The 14,720-nt window shown below is 44.4% G+C and overlaps 1 protein-coding gene across 20 annotated transcripts in view; it reads right to left on the bottom strand.

The window, feature by feature from the left end:
- Window positions 1-6,362, bottom strand: part of LOC105494280 (zinc finger protein 254) — a 91,483-nt gene extending 85,121 nt beyond the window's left edge. For 19 of the 20 annotated variants that reach the window (XR_011617944.1, XR_011617937.1, XR_011617935.1 and 16 more), the window contains exons 1-2: window positions 6,112-6,362; window positions 285-380 (exon numbers count right to left, since the gene is read on the bottom strand). The gene's annotated coding sequence lies outside the window, so the exon portion shown is untranslated. Of the gene's footprint in view, window positions 1-284; window positions 381-2,846; window positions 2,953-6,111 lie in introns of those variants that run through there. The other variant, XM_071088048.1, reaches the window with a different exon arrangement.
- Between the last annotated feature and the right edge of the window lie 8,358 nt (window positions 6,363-14,720).

Genomic DNA, 14,720 nt, shown 5'->3' with positions numbered 1-14,720 from the left:
ATTGTGTGTATGGCTTCAGAACTAAAGTTGATAATGAAATCTCAAGTTTTAATAGCCCAGGAAGAGCATAAATATCTAATTTCACCTGAATTGATTTGAGGGAAAATTACCAGTGGAATGCCTTGGTCTGATTATCTGATAGAATCAATTGTTGTACATAAAACAGATCTGCAAACATAGATATATTATAACAAAATAAAGGAAGACAAAAAAAAAAAAAAAATCTGGTTTCTTGACCTTCGAACCTCTCACCCAGGCCACCTACCATCTTTACTCCCACTTACCTGGTTGTGCAGCTGTGGTCTCCTCACTCTTCACAGTCCAGGGCTCTTTCTTTCCCTCCAAAAAAGTCACCAGGTCCAGCTTAGAGATGGCAAGACCTGTTTTTAATAAAAAGTCAGATGACTCATGCTGGAGGATCTGTAATTTCCAGCTCAGTACTGTGGCTCAGTAGAGAAAAGGGAACATTATATGAGATTTTTAAAAATTGTTCCCCAAAATACTGTTTCCTACCAGCTTCTTTAGAATATGTAGGAAGTATTTTAAGTTTAGAAATTCTAAGCTTCATTTTCAAGTTTGAATGAATCAAAACTAACGGGGAGGGCTGGAAACACTAGGAAGATTTTTTTCTGCATCAACAAACTTACAATTTTTTTTTTTCCTGAAAGCAAAACTCTGAAATTCATTCAGACAAAGCACTACCTCCCAAGGAGACATTCTAAAAAGGAAAGAAAGAAAGCCCTTGTTATGTTGTAACCCAGCGAGTTGTAGAGAAACACCACGCTCTGCGACTAATTCAGGAGTCCTTTATTGCCGGTGGCCGAGAGACAGCTAGCACTCAAAATTCTCTCCGCCCCGAAGAAGGGGCTAGATTTCCTTTCATACCCTGGTCTAAAAGGGCAGCGGGGAGCCTAGTTGAAGCAATTTTACAGAAGCAGAACAGGCAAAAAGTTAAAAAGATAAATGGTTACAGAAACAGTTACAGAAAAAATAAACAGTTCCAGGTGCAGGGGCTTAAACTATCACAAAGCGATAAACGCAGGGGCTTTGAATGCATTCCCAGGAGCTGCTGGTACAGCTTGCCTCAGTATCTTATCAGTAAGTGTATTCCTGGATGTGCTTGGAGTCAGCTTGCACTAGTTATGTCCGTAAGGGAGTAGGGTAACGGGGCTGCAAGCGAAGAAACTAAAATGGAGTCTGTCCAGCTCTCTCAGCTACGAGAGACAATCAGGTTAAAACAAGGTAGGGTATCACAGTTATTAGACATTAGATATTCTGAAGGCAAGTTATTCCGACTCAGAGACAACGTATGTATAGTTCTCTAACATCAAATCTTTATACATATTCTGCTGAGGATTCAGGTATTTTTACTCCTCCAGAGAGAATTCTATGGCCACATCCCTGAATGTCAACAGTTTCTGTAATAAAAATAAATAATGCATTGATCATGCAGTCAAGGGTAGAGTTCCTAATTTGACCCAAGATGAAATTAAAAAGTTAAGAGAAGAACTGGTTCTGACTTATGAGTGGCCTGAGTTATTAAATAAGATACTTTTAAACACAGTAATATTTCGAATGTATTCTCTAATTCTGTGGAAATAGAATAAGATCCACAAAACTAGCAGAAATATGTACATATAAAACAAAATCTAAACAGGAATCAGTAAAAGAATATACATTTTTGAGTGCTATTTTTGTTTTTTGTTTTTTGAGACGGAGTCTTGCTCTGTCTCCAGGCTGGAGTGCAGTGGTATAATCTCGGCTCACTGCAACCTCCACCTCCCGGGCTCAAGCAATTCTCCTGCCTCAGCCTCCTGAGTAGCTAGGATTACAGGCGCCCACCACCACGCCCAGCTAATTTTTTGTATTTTCAGTACAGATGGGGTTTCACCATGTTGGCCAGGCTGGTCTCAGACTCCTGACCTCGTGATTTGCCTGCCTCAGTTTCCCAAAGTGCTGAGATTACAGGCGTGAGTCACCATGCCCAGCCGAGCTTTGCGTTTTACCCCTATTTATCTGATTTGAAATTTATCTCAAAAGGATTTATGACCCAATACACAGAGATAACTGTAAAACAACATCCAGGACAGTTTTCATAACTGAGTAATATAAACAAGGCAACAACAGAAAATTGATCAAATGATGCTTACATTTTATGCATACACCCACAGAAATGGTAACTATGTACACACGAAAAGTGGGAGAGTAGAACATTTCTGTTTAAATGAAATTAACAAATATTTTAAATTGTATAAAAATTATAAGCCTTTTTGTGTATGCTTTTTTGTGTTTCCTAAAACAAGGATGAAGATCAAAACATTTAACGATATAAACTAAATTAAGAGCTATTGTTACTGAATCAGGTGTTTTTTAAAATTTTTTTGCTTTGGCTGGTACAGTGGCTCATGCCTGTAATCTCAGCAATTTGGGAGGCCGAGGTAGGTGGATCACCTGAGGTCAGGAGTTTGAGACCAGCCTGACCAATATAGTGAAATGCCGTCTCCAGTAAAACTACAAAAATTAGCCAGGCGTGGTGGCATGCACCTGTAGTACCAGCTACTCAGGAAGCTGAGACAGGACAATTGCTTGAACCCAGGATATTAAGGTTGCAGTGAGCTGAGATCGTGCCACTGCACTGCAGCCTGGGTGACAAAGTAAGACTCTGTCTCAAAAAAAAACAAACAAAAAAATTTTTTTGGCTTTATGTGCCACGTTATATTTTAGATTTTTAAGATGATATATTAGTTATATATTAATTTTTGTTCTCTTTCTCTGAATATGCAAAAAGTAAAGTGTATGCTTGTAAAATAAAGATGAAATAAAATAAAAACCTACAAAACTAATGCCTTTTTTAGAACTTCCAGTTTCAAAAGCTGATATCTACAGTCAACAAATATGAGATCATTTGTTCTCCAAAGCAAGCTATAAGCAAAAAACAAACAAAAAAAACCTAAAAAGAAAAAGAAACAGAGTTTTTGGATTAAATGTGACCATTTATAAACCTCACTTAGGAAACCCATCCCTCCAAGAAACTCATTTCATAATAAAGAGAAAAATAACTTTATAGAGAAGAAACTTGGCAGAAAACACCTTAGCCAGATGAATAAAGTTAGTGTCAGCTGTAATTAGACAAATTGGATCCAGAAGCCAATGCACAGATGGGCCCATAATTACTGCTATGATATTGGTGGAGAGAAAAGTAAATACTAATCTGAATCTAATAATGAAAAAACAGAACCTGTAGGGAAGACACAGGTAGTGGTATTTCTTCAAACTTGTCATGTAATCCTAACTGGAAGCCTGGGCTAAGAACCACTTAGCTGACCATTGCTTCTCAAGCTTCGATGTGCATATAGCTCATTTGGTATTCTGAGCCACTCTCTAACTAATGTGATTCTGCAGGTTTTGGAGGGGTCCAGAAATTAGCTTGTTTATCAAAAGTTCCCTGTTAATGCGCTGTTGCTCTCCAGCACTCAGAGAAAGCAGGCATAGCACACAGAGTCCCTTACATCTGATACCCTTATTGCAACACAAATACTTTTTGTTACAGTGAAGACCACAAGTCACTGTCTCAGAGAATCACATGCTTCGCCAGCTTTTTAAAGTTTACAGAAGGCTGGAGAATGTAGTAATGTCTACATCTGCATTTGAACAACAACATGTACACATACATTAATATGGTGTTTATTGAGCTTGTACTATGTGCTCACCAAGTATGCTATAATATACTGTGCTGGGAAACTCACATGGTGTCAGCTAAGCCTCAAAAAACTTTGAAAGGTGGGTACTAAGTGTCTCATAATTCCCAGTAGGATTTAGATGACGGCTTAGGCTATTTCTTCTGGTTTCCCTATCACTATAAAAGCTAAATACACACAGATGGGAGGGATATAGAAAGGAAGGGGTAAGTAGAGAGACTTTTAATTGTTGTGTTTCTATTTACTTTCTCATGACTGTGGATCTGCAGAAGTGTAAAACAGGTTGCTGTGTAAAATGTAAGCACTGGTTTCATTGAGAAAGAAAGACATTAAGATTCTAAAATGTATACTCCTTTGTTCCCATGTATTTGCTTTTGTGTTTGGAAAAATTGTGAGCTCCAGCTCTGAAGAGACACCAAGGGTAGACACCTGTTTCACACTCCTGCAGATCCAATAGTTGTTCCAAACAGGAGTCTGATCTCCTCTAATTGGTTCTGTGAGGGGAGATTTCAGTGTGGGTCAGACCTGGACAAGGCTCAAATAGGGTAGGTCTGGATAGGGCTGGGGTAGGGAGCTGGCCCTCATCTTCTCATCTCTATGCTGCTGGCTTATTTTGTGTTCTATCTTTCCTAAGCTGGACCAACAAGAGCTTGACTCCCAAGAATTTTTCTGATTTTAATGGTTTAAGCTTCATCTCTATTCTGCATGACACACGAACAACCGATTTAACCAAAACATGTAGTACTTTCTATAAAAACTACATTAGAAACGATTCTTAACAAGAGAAAAGCAACAGAAAAAATTGTATCAACTCTTCTGTCTATGATGTCCCTTCAGGTGGTGACATCAGAACTCACAACATAAGAGCAGTGTCCCAAATAAAGCCCAAGTCTTCTGTGCCAACTCCTTTCTTCATTCTGATCACATTACTCCTAATTCAACCATGTATTTATTGGCTTTAGAATAATAATTCCTGAATAGTAGAGTCCATGATTATTTCACCTGTTCTTCTAATGGCAAATAATAATAATAAAAGCAATGTGTTTACCTATCAATTTGAGCCTCCAGACCTCCTACTTGTTCTTCACCCAAGTATCAGGAAACAAGAGCAACTCCCATTTGGATGTCAAATAAGAACATTCCATGAGGGGAGAAACAAGCCCTGGATTACTCACTCTTCTTTGTTTGAGATAAGAGGAAAATTGGACTCTGTTGTCAGCCTGACCCCAGTCTGCACAGGACACCCCCAAATGCCTCAGACTATTAGGCGCTAGTGAAAGGGTCTGTAGTGGCCCTGGGCTGATGCTCCAAAAGTTATTCAAACAGAGGAGACTCAGGCTGACTCTGTGAGGCCAGAATAAAAAATAAAACAGCTGGCCAGATGCGGTGGCTCATGCCTATAATCCCAGCACCTTGGGAGGCTGAGGTGGGCAGATGACTTGAGATCAGGAGTTCGAGACCAGCCTGGCCAACATGGCGAAACTCCATCTCTACTAAAAATAAAAAATTAGCCAGGCATGGTGGTGGGCACCTGTAATCCCAGCTATTTGGGAGGTTGAGGCAGCAGAATCGCTTAAACCCAGGAGGTGGAGTTTGCAGTGAGCCGAGATTGCACCACTGCACTGCCAGGGCCACAGAGTGAGACTCCGTCTCAAAAAATAATAAAAAATAACAAAAACTTAAAAAATAAAAATAAAACTGCCTCTAATTCTTGATCCTGATCTGATGTTACCTATAGCTATTCAGCTAACTGTTGGGTACAAGGACAAGAATACTTTTCTTGGCCAGGCGTGGTGGCTCACGCCTGTAATCCCAACACTTTGGGAGGCCGAGGCAGGCATTTCACCTGAGGTCAGGAATTCGAGACCAGCGTGACCAACATGGAGAAACCCTGTCTCTACTAGAAATACAAAACTAGCCAGGCGTGGTGGCGCAGGTATGTAATCCTAGTTTTTCGGAGGGCTGAGGCACCAGAATCGCTTGACTCTGGGAGACGGAGGTTGTAGTGATCGCGCCACTGCACTCCAGCCTGGGCGACAAGGCAAGACTCCGTCTCAAACAAAATGTTTAAGAAAAGAGACTTGGCAGCCCCACCTGCCGCAGCTCCTGCCACGCACACACCGAGTCAGGATTCTGCCCTGATGATCCGCCTGGCATCCCTGAACAATCTGGGAAATACTCGGGACTGCGTGCAGAGCTGCCCAGGGAGCTCCAGATAGGGCGCCGCAGGGACGGGGCGGAACGCGGGGATCCCGGCTGCGGGCCCAGCCGCCATCTTGCGGCCAGAGGGTCCGGGCGCGGAACTGCGCCATCAGGGACTCAGGTCGGAAACCCAGGAGCGGAAAGGAGACCAGTCCCGCCGGTTACACAGGCCGCTCTCTCCTCTCGGGATGCCCCAACCCCGCACACTCACCCTTTCCCAGCTTTCAGGATGTCCTGGCATCTTAGCTGTGCGTCTCTCCCGACCTGCAGATCACAGGGCAACAGAGGCCGTCACAGAGTCACCAAGGGCTCCCGAGGTGAAGAACGTAGAAGAGTGGAGACAGATCCCAAGCTCTGGTGGGAGCGACAAAGGCCCCGCCAAATGGCGAAAACCACGCCCTCCTCTTCAACTGTGCGCTTGATTGGGCGGTTCCCGCGCCAGCGCCAATGATTGGATAAAGCACAGACACTCTCCCCATACCACCCCCGACGCCCGCCCTCCTCTCAGCGTTAGTGCGTTTTATGAACAGAAAAACAGGCAGGCCAGGCGCAGTGGCTCACGCCTGTAATCCCAGCAGCTTGGGAGGCCGAGGCGGGTGGGTCAGAAGGTCAGGAGTTCAAGACCAGCCTGGCCAAAATGGTGAAACCCCGTCTCTACTAAAAATACGAAAATTAAGCGGGCGTGGTGGCAGGTGCCTGTAATCCCAGCTACTGGGGAGGCTGAGGTAGGCGAATCACTTGAACCTGGGAGGCAGAGGTTTCAGGGAGCCAAGATCGTGCCACTGCACTCCAGCCTGGGCAACAGAGGGAGACTTTGTCTCAAAAAAAAAAGAAAAGAAAAGAAAAACAGGCTAAAGTAGGTAGGGTAAAATGCACAGGGAATTACAGCTAATTAAGAAGTGAGTTGAGACTTAAAATGCACTTGCTCTTTCCCTTGCCTGCGTCTGCTTGTATAATGCATCTTATTTGCTACTTAAGGGTAAGAAAAGATCATTTGGATTTTTTTTTTTTTTTTTTTTTTGAGACTGAGTTTCACTCTTATTGCCCAGGCTGGAGTGCAATGGTGCGATCTTGGCTCACTGCAACCTCTGCCTCCCGGGTTCAAATGATTCTCCTGCCTCAACCTCCCAAGTAGCTGGGATTACCCCGAGTAACTGGGATTACAGGCATATGCCACCATGCCCGACTACTTTTGTATTTTTAGTAGAGACAGGGTTTCGCCATGTTACCCAGGCTGGTCTTGAACTCCTGACACCACGCTGCTCTGAACTCGTGACCGCCCGCCAGAGCCTCCCAAAGTGCTGGGATTACAGGCGTGAGCCACCACGACCAGCCCATTTGGACATTTTTTAACAACTTTTTAATCATTTTGATAATGCAGGAAAGACCTTCATCCCATCCCTGGACCCCTCTCTCACCATGCTGTACCACACTGCTGACCACATCGTGGGATGTCCATTAGGAATGGGGCTGGGGTGGGGGGCAGCCAAGGCTGAGAATGGTTAAGCAAGAATTATGTTACCCAAATTTGTTCATCTTAGAAAGCCTCCTCTATCGTTCCGTGTGAAGTGGCTATTCCAGGGTAACTGTGCCCTGACTGCACTGCGTCTCAGTCTGACTTCTCTTTTTTAAAATCACTGGATTACTCTCACTAACGGGGTATATCATTTTCTATTTGAAAATGGCCAACAGTCCTTTGTGGGCATCCTGATTTGATTTGCTAGTTTAGACCCTGGAGATAGAGGTGAGGAAATATTGGGCCACATCAGAATACCTTATTCTCACTTAGAGGATATATAGGAATTTCTTAATATCTAACAGTTTTCTCAATAAAAAAAATTTAACAATGATAACTTACAAGGCAGAAAGGGGACACAGATGACACAGTCTTAGAAGTTTAATTTGGTCATAATTTTTTTTGTTTTGCTTTGTTTTTGGAGACAAGGTAAGGGTAAGGAAAGATCTTTTGGATTTTTTTTTTTTTTTTTTTTTTTGAGATCGAGTTTCACACTTATTGCCCAGGCTGGAGCGCAATGGTGCAATCTTGGCTCACTGCAACCTCCGCCTCCCGGGTTCAAATGATTTTCTAGTGCCCAGGCTGCAGTGCAGTGGCACAACCATAGCTCATAATTGGGTTGTAATAGTTCTTATAAAAATATTTTTGGCTGGGTTTGATGGCAAACACCTGTAATCCAAACACTTTCGAAGACCATAGTGGAATGATTGCTTAAGTCCAGGAGCTCAAGACCAGTCTAGGCAACATAGTGAGACTCGGTTTCTAGAATAATTTTAAAAATTGGCCTTGTGTGATGTTGCATGCCTATAGTCCCAGCTGCTTGAGAGGCTGAAGTGGAAGGATCACTGGAGGTTGAGGCTGCAGTAGCCCATCATTTGGCCACTGCATTCCAGCCTGGGTGACAGAGTGACACCTGTATGTGTACACACACACACACAAACATATACATATACATACACCCACACACACACATGCATATACATATATATACATATATGCATGTGTGTGTGTATATATATATAATCAAAATAATATGTATGTCGAAAGAAATTCAAGCACAGAAGAAAAATGAAAGACTATGGTGGGGAATGTGATAAAAGGTGAGTGTGACTCCTACAGCTCAGGGAGGCTTGGTTTCCATCTTAAGGAACTGCCCTCCCACACTGAAACCACAACCCAGCACATGCCAATTCTCACACTCTTTATACTTTGCCCAAAAGCAACAGAAGGAGGTCAGCATCATCATTTGTGGCATGGAAGTCTATTCCCCACGGAGAACTTTTAAAAATGTTATTGTCTTAAACCCTCTTCCTTCTAATAAAGTCTATACAACTACATACATACAAGCCTGAAACTACTATAAATAAAATATCAGGGGGTTTTTTGGCCAGACGCGGAGACTCATGCCTGTAATCTCAGCACTTTGGGAGGCCGAGACGGGCGGATCAGCTGAGGTCGGGAGTTTGAGACCAGCCTGGCCAACATGGAGAAACTCCTTCTCTACTAAAAATACAAAATGAGCTGGGTGTGGTGGCGCATGCCTGTAATCCCAGCTACTCAGGAGGCTGAGGCAGGAGAACTGCTTGAGCACAGGAGGCAGAGGTTGCAGTGAACTGAGATTGTGCCATTGCACTCCAGCCTGGGTAACAAGAGCAAAACTCCGTCTCAAAAAAAAAAAAAAAAATTAGGTTTTTAAATTCCCATAAACAAACAAGCACACACAAAAACAGCCATTTTGATTGAGGAGATAGTGGCATGGAGGGGGTTAGGAGGCTGCTCACATCACCTCCAGGCCCCATGTGGAGGAGGGGATGGAGTCTAGGAAGACCCTGGCTAGTCACTTGTTCTGACTGGGCTTTCCTCCCGCTCCACACTTTGTTAACCATTTCCTGGGAAGAGCTTAGGAACCTCTTGTGCCCTAGTGAGGAAGGGCCTCCCCTCACAGGGTGTTGGCGAGGAGGCATTCTGAGACTCTGTGAGAAGCTAGCACAGTGCTTGACAAGTACCTGTGGGAACTGTCATCCTCTGTAACTATCATGTGGCCTTGGAGTGTTCAGATGGCCTGGCCTGGCCTGGCCTGGGGCTTGGCGGAGCTGTTTGAGGGTCAGCTGCTTTAGGCTCCCACTTTCTCCTCAATCAAAGTGGCTGTTTTTGTGTCTGTTTGTTTATTTTGGTTTTTAAAATCCTCATATACAAATAGAAAGTGCAGCCCGGAGGTGCCAAGGCTCAGGGTCTAGAGCTGTGCCACTTGGGCTTCCTTGCTGGCCTGTGGCCAGGTGAACTCTGGGTGTGAGATGATTCCCACCCTGGATCTACAATCCCCACCACCTCTCCCCAGGCCCTGAGAAACCAACACAAGGCAGTGCTAAAGAGCAGGTGAGTGACGGGCATCAAGCCCATTCAGGAAGATTTGAATGCTATCTGGGCTGAGGCTGTCAGCTGTAGGGACTATGTCTGCCTTGGCTTGTCATGGCCCCACCCACAGATGTGCCTGCCCTGTGCTGTTTCTCCAGCAGCCAGCGATCCATGGCCCTGAGCCTCTTGTACCATGCCTGCTTCTTCATGTTGATCATGTTTTTTTTAAAAAAAATTCCTGAGATGGCACTGCTGGATATGAGTGCTGGAAAGGGGAAGGCACCTTTGTCCTAGGGAATTGGGAGCTAACCAGATCCCTCCTGAGTGCCCCCCAGAACAAGTGGGGAGTGGTCCTGCACTAAATGATGCCCCCCCGAATATGTATTTGCACTAGCTCAATGAATACACAATGCAGAGGCCTAAATCAAAACACGTGAATGGCGTATGAGGCCATCAGCTTGCTGCTGGGAAACAGGTGCCTCTCATTCTCCCCAGCAAGTGTAGAATGTGTCCGTGGCCATAAGTGTATAGACCTGGCCTTCTTAACTTGTACACAACTGCAGGTCTGTTCTGAGTGAATGACGTGCAGATGAGATTTCTCAAGTCATTCATATGTTTGACATTGTGGCTGCTGCTTTTGGTGCCACTACCCCCAGGCCCCAACCTGGCTTAAAGTCCAGGCTTTAGGTAAAAAAGACGGAGGGCTTCCTGTGTTCTGGGATGGGAAGTTGCAGATCTCTGGTAGGACTGCGGGTTGGGTTACACTTAAGTTTTGTGCAGGATGTGAGCTGCAGTGGTTTTATTAATTGTGATTGGCCTGGCCTGGTTGTAGCTCTGGGTAGGGAGAAGGAATTAGCAGTGGCGTTTTCCCAGATATCCATGTGCCCAGCCCTGGCCTTCCTGCCCTCAGGCCCGGAAGTAAGCACCACCACAGACTGATTTGCCTCCCTACTCCCTGTACCCCAGATGGGAATACCTTGAAGGCTACGATCTGAATGTATTATTCTCCCCATTTTAACTAGACCTGCCTAACACACGATGAGGGAGTGAGGGCAGGATGGGTGGGGGACCTGGGGAGAACCAGAGTGGAATCATAAATCCCTGGGAAAAGTTAAAGGTACAGAAGTGGTGGTTACCTCTCCATGAAGCCCAGCTCCCTACCTGATTCTTGCCACACAGCCCCTCCTACAGACACCGGCTCTGGGGGTGGTTGGGGATCCCTACAGGCCCGGGCTGCTCTCTGTCCCCACCTGCCCATGCTCCTTCTCTGTTTTGTTATTGTTGTTGTTGTTTGTTTTGTTTTGTTTTTCAGATAGCAGTTTCATTGTTATTTCCCAGGCTGGAGTACAATGGTGCAATTTCAGCTCACAGCAACTTCTACCTCCTGGGTTCAAATGATTCTCCCGTCTCAGCCTCCCGAGTAGCTGGGATTACAGGTGCACACCACCACGCGTGGCCAATTTTTGAATTTTTAGTAGAGAAGGGGTTTTGCTATGTTGACCAGGCTCATCTCAAACTCCTGACCTCAGGTGATCGGCCTGCCTCAGCCTCCCAAAGTGCTGAGATTATAGCCGTGAGCCACCACACCCGGCCCCTATGCTCCTCTTTGCCTGCTGTGAGGGCCCTAATGTGAAGGAGAAGGCAGGTCCTCAGCCCTAGGTATAGCTGAATGTCTTTTGGAGTGTTTGAAGCATACTTTATGTCTTAGAAATTCTAAAAAGTAAAACGAATTCCAATAGTAATGTCTGTTAGTTTTCTTGAGCCAACTGGAAGAGGATTTTTCACTTGAAATTTTTAAATGACACCCAAGGAGAGCCACCAGTGTCTTGGCCATGGAAACCTCCTACGTGCTTCCCGCCCCCGGTTTGATTTGCAGCCTCGTGATTGTGTTGTTCTGAACATACTTTCCTCTGGTGAATATGGTTCACATGGTTAACATCACTTCATGAGAGGGGGACATCATGTAGAGCTGAGAATGGATTGTCTTTAGTTACCACTGTGCCTCTTTGTCACCTGAGAGGCCCATTTTTCCTGGCTGATTCCCTAAGTGTGTTAGTGTTGTCAGACACCTCTGGACAACTCGAATGACAAGGGGCTGTTGTTTTATAAAGGAAACAAAGGCTTTAGATGTGAAATCCTTCTTTTCTTTTTCCCTTCTTTTAGGTGAAATACTTCAATTTTTTTTTTAAGGGTAAACAGTGGTATCTTAGCAGGTTTAGAGTGCAAATTGGCATGTGCTACATTGTGGTTTCAACACGGGCAGTTCTCATGATGGAAAACCAGGTCTCACTGAATTGCAGGAGCCACACTTTCTCTCTTTCACATCCCCCACCGTGTGTGTGTGTGTGTGTGTGTGTGTGTGTGTGTGTGTGTGTGTACACATACAGGTCTTACTCTGTCACCCAAGCTGGAGTGCAGTGGCTGAATGCTGGGTCACTGCAGCTTCAAACTTTTAGTCTTAAGTGGTCCTGCTACCTCAGCCTCCCCAGTAGCTGGGACCATAGGCATGCACCAGCCTGCCTGGATCATTTTTTTTTTTTTTTTTTTTTTTTTGAGACGGAGTCTCACTCTGTCACCCAGGCTGGAGTGCAGTGGCGCAATCTCGGCTCACTGCAAGCTCCGCCTCCCGGGTTCACGCCATTCTCCGGCCTCAGCCTCCCGAGTAGCTGGGACTACAGGCGCCCGCCACTGCGCCCGGCTAATTTTTTTCTATTTTTAGTAGAGACGGGGTTTCACCATGGTCTCGATCTCCTGACCTTGTGATCCGCCCGCCTCGGCCTTCCAAAGTGCTGGGATTACAGGCGTGAGCCACCGCGCCCGGCCTTTTTGATATTTTTTTAAAGTAGAGACAGAGCCTTGTCATGTTGGGTAGGCTAGTCTTGAACTCCTGAGCTCAAGCAATCCGCCCGCATTGGCTTCCCAATGTACTGCAATTACAGACATGAACCACTGTATCCAGACTAGTTTTATTATCTGATTACACAAGTGTATTTCTTCATAATTCACTGAGCTTTACTTGAATGAAGCATTTGTGCATGTATTTCTCTATGCATGTTACATATCAATAAAAAATTACGTAGTACATATTAGCACAAAATGCTAACTCACTATCTCAAAATAACAGCAGTATTTTTTTTTTTTTGCTTGTTTCATGGTGAGACACACTCACTCAGAACATGATCATACTTCTCTGCTATCATGACACCCTTACTTCACAGTTTTTTATGGCTCTACAAACAATAGAAATAAAGAAAGGGGTCCCTTATGTGCACTTACGGGGTATACTTAAATGTAGAGAATTTTGCAGCCAACATTATATATGAAAAAACTTATACCTTGATAGATAAAAGATGAAGGGCCAGTGTGGGTGAAAAATTTTTAGGGGATATTTGTTCCCTCACAATATCAGAAACAGAACATTGGTCCACTGCTCTTAACTTACTTCATAAGTTAAAGAGGACTTTTTCACAATAAGTTAAGCAGCATTGCCAGGATACCCTTACTCTTCTGAATGGCCATCATTTATATCATTACTTTCCATGGTATAGAGTAAATGAGGCAATGGTTAGAAATGTATCCTCCCGAATAGGCCTGTATGGCGGATTATACTGTAAAGGCTATGGTTACACAATAGATTTTAAATTTACTTACTAAAGTTGTGCTAAATAATATTCTCTCTTTTAATTACTTATCGGATGAACAGAGAAGTACCTGGGAACTTGCTAACACTGGTAGTTGCACTTGGAGAAATACATTAGGTAGGCTCCCTGAGCCTACTCTGCATCCACAGAAATGCAGTTGTAGAGGATTAATGAACAGTGTGCTTGGTTGAAATGAGTAGAGCACTTATCTAGCTAACTATTCGACCTATTTAATTTTAGTTGGTTGTTCATGGGGACCCTGGCTAAAAAGCATGCTTCAGACTCTTGGTATCATCTTCCTGATAGTTAAAATAGTAGTATCTTCCTACTTCACTGTATTCTCTCAAAAGTTATAAATGTTTGCATGTAGTCATCTCTAGAATGTCAGATGGTCTCTTTTAAACCAGAATGACAGAAACTCGAAGACATATGTGACTATGAAGACACCATCACCTATGAATGACATGATAAGGACAAAAACCCAAAATAGGCCAGGCACAGTGGCCCACGCCTGTAACCTCAGCACTTTGGGAAACTGAGGTGAGTGGATCATGAGGTCAGGAGTTTGAGACAAGCCTGGCCAACATAGTGAAACCCCATCTCTACTAAAAATACAAAAATTGGCCTGGCACAGTGGCTCAGGCCTGTAATCCTAGCACTTTGGGAGGTCAAGGTGGAAGGATCATGAGGTCAGGAGATGGAGACCATCCTGGCTAACATGGTGAAAACCTGTCCACACTAAAAATACAAAAATTTAGCCATGCATGGTGGCACAGGCCTGTAGTCCCAGCTACTCAGAAGGCTGAGGCAGGAGAATCGCTTGAACCCGGGAGGCAGAGGTAGCAGTGAGCCGAGATAGTGCCACTGCACTCCAGCCTGGACAACAAACTGAGATTTCATCTAAAAAAAAAAACAAAAAAAGAAAAATATAATGGAAACAGAGTGGGACTAGAGCCCTGAGTTTTGGTCACACCATGACCTATGTAAGAACTTAAACAAATGGGGTGATTTTTTTTTCTTTTTTGAGATGGAGTCTCGCTGTGTTGCCCAGACTGGAGTATAGTGGCACGATCTGGGCTCACTGCAACCTCTGCCTCCCAGGTTCAAGAGATTCTTCTGCCTCAGCCTCCCAAGTAGCTGGGACTATAGGTGTGTGCCACCACACCCGGCTAATTTTTGTGTTTTTACTAGAGACAGAGTTTCACCATATTGGCCAGACTGGTCTTGATCTCCTGACCTTTTGATCCGCCAGCCTCGGCCTCCCAAAGTCCTGTGATTACAGACCGGAGCCACTGTGCCCGTCCTGGA

This window comes from Macaca nemestrina, chromosome 20, assembly GCF_043159975.1.
Source record: "Macaca nemestrina isolate mMacNem1 chromosome 20, mMacNem.hap1, whole genome shotgun sequence".
Lineage (NCBI taxonomy): Eukaryota > Metazoa > Chordata > Mammalia > Primates > Cercopithecidae > Macaca > Macaca nemestrina.
This window is presented reverse-complemented; position numbering and strand designations above follow the sequence as displayed.